Below are 2752 nucleotides of genomic sequence, written 5' to 3'. Positions count from 1 at the left end.
CAGGCATGACTTCCTAGAAGTGAAATTGTTGCATTTTGTGAACCAGTAACCGAGTTTCTTTTGACGAGATATTCATGCACCAATTTTTTTTTTCTGTTTTGATAAAATTGTCGCGTTTTCTTGAACCGTTTCTTTTGACATGATATCCATAGACTGAAACTTCGTTCTCTGATCTGTGCCGCGGAGTTTAAGCGATGCTTTGGTGGGCTGAGGGAAAGCTTTGACAGAACTTAAAGGAATGTTTGTTGAGTCCTTGCCTCTTCTTTATTATTATTATTATTAACTGCCAAGCTACAACCCCAGTTGGAAAAGCAGAATGCAACAAGCCCAGGGGCTCCAACAGGGAAAATAGCCCAGTGAGGAAAAGAAACAAGGAAAAAATAAATATTTTAAGAAAAATAAAATAGATATCTCCTATGTAAACTAAAGAAACTTCAACAAAACATGAGGAAGAAAAATTAGATAGAATAGTGTGCCCGAGTGTACCCTCAAACAAGAGAACTCTAACCCAAGATAGTGGAAGACCATGGTACAGAGGCTATGGCACTACCCAAGACTAGAGAACACTGGTTTGATTTTGGAGTGTCCTTCTCCTAGAAGAGCTGCTTACCATAGCTAAAGAGTCTCTTCTACCCTTACCAACAGGAAAGTAGCCACTGAACACTGTTCACTTTAGTATGTTGACACAGTCGTCCAACTTCTTGAGCATTATTTTGCACATGTTTTCATCTTTCATTGAAAAACAACCAAGTTACTTGTTACTTATGAGTAGTTTTCCAGGTCCGACTCCGTAGGGTGTCTCTCGTTCATATTTCAGTTAACATCTATATTCTTGCATGATGCACTTTTCATTCAAGTCGTAGCTTTCAGTGAATGACTGTGTTTTTAATTTCTGCTTAAAACTCTGCAGTCTTTCACTGTTCTTGAGATTTTCAGGCAGCTTTTTGTAGATTCTTGTGGTGGCCGATGTGGTAACGTCCCTGATTGTTGAACGCCAGATTGGGGTTCGAGTCCCGCTCAAACTCGTTAGTTTCTTTGGCAGCTGCAACCTCGCCATCATTGTGAGATACAGATTGGGGTATTGGGGAAGACTATAGGTCTATCTGCTGACTCATGAGCAGCTATTGCCTGGCCCTCCTAGGTCCTAGCTTGGGTGGAGAGGGGGTTTGGGCGCTGATCATATGTATATATGGTCAGTCTCTAGGGCAATGTCACTGTCCCTTGCCTTTGTCATTCATGAGTAACCTTTAAACACGATGCAAACGCTGTGAGTCTGTCTGTAATGTGTTGGCATTTTCATTTGTTTTTAAATATTATGTTCTTTCTTAACGGTAATATATCTGTCTATCTATTTACCAAGGCACTTCCCCAATTTTTGGGGGCCAGCCGACATCAAACAAATGAACAAAAGGGGACCTTTCCTCTCTCCGCTCCTCCCAGCCTAACGAGAGATTCAGGCGTGTTTGGTTGGTACTGCTAGGGGTGCCACAGCCCACCCTCCCCCGTTATCCACCACAGATGAAGTTTCATAACGTTGAATCCCCTACTGCTGCTACCTCCTCGGTCACCAAGATGCCGGAGGAAGCAACAGGGACAACTGGTAATACCTCGTAAATTATAGCAGATATTTTCGTATTAATCCTACAATTATGATTCTCAATTGATATCCCTCATCTATTGATTGTGGTCGGGAAGTTCGTATGATTGGCCTTGATTTTAGTGCTGCCTTTGACCGTGTTAATCATGAGGCCCTTGTTTTCAAACTGAAACAGTTGGGAGTGGGTGGGTCGTTTCTTAGCATTATTATTGATTTTTTAAGTAATAGATCTCAAAGAGTTGTTGTTGATGGGCACCATAGTGATTATAGGAATGTGATATCCGGTGTTCCACAGGGTAGTGTTCTTGGTCCTTTACTTTTCATACTATATACACATGACATGTGGTTTGGCCTAGAAAACAAGCTTGTTGCATATGCAGATGATGCTATTCTCTTTGCATCAATTCCATCCCCTGAATGTAGATCTAGGGTTGGTGAATCCCTTAATAGAGATTTAGCTAGAATTAGTGCATGGTGCAAATTATGGGGTATGAAGTTGAATCCTAACAAAACTCAAAGTATGATTGTAAGTAGGTCAAGGACGGTGGCTCCTCAACATCCGGATCTCAGTATTGATAATGTTTCTTTAAATATGTATGATTCTTTCAAAATTTTAGGTGTGATTCTCGACAGTAAATTTACTTTTGAGAAACATATAAGGTCTGTGTCTTCTTCAATTGCACAAAAAATAGGCTTATTGAGAAAGTCTTTCAAGATTTTCGGTGATCAATCTATTCTGAAGAAGTGTTTTAATTCTTTCATTCTACCTTGTTTTGAGTATTGTTCTCCTGTCTGGTCTTCAGCTGCTGATTCTCATCTTAATTTGTTGGACAGAAACTTACGGTCGATTAAATTTCTTATTCCTGATCTAGATATTAATCTCTGGCACCGTCGTTCAATTAGTTCATTATGCATGTTGCATAAGATTTTTCATAACTCTGACCATCCTTTACATTCAGATCTCCCTGGACAATTCTATCCTGTTCGGAATACTAGGCAGGCAGTTAATTCTAATAGCCAGGCCTTCTCCATCACGAGACTCAATACTACGCAGTATTCTAGAAGTTTTATTCCAGCTGTTACCAAGTTGTGGAATGATCTTCCTAATCGGGTGGTTGAATCAGTAGAACTTCAAAAGTTCAAAGTTGGAGCAAA

This window comes from Palaemon carinicauda, chromosome 20, assembly GCF_036898095.1.
Source record: "Palaemon carinicauda isolate YSFRI2023 chromosome 20, ASM3689809v2, whole genome shotgun sequence".
NCBI classification, from domain to species: Eukaryota; Metazoa; Arthropoda; class Malacostraca; order Decapoda; family Palaemonidae; genus Palaemon; species Palaemon carinicauda.
The sequence above is the reverse complement of the archived record's forward strand: the minus strand, read 5'-3'. Positions refer to the sequence as shown.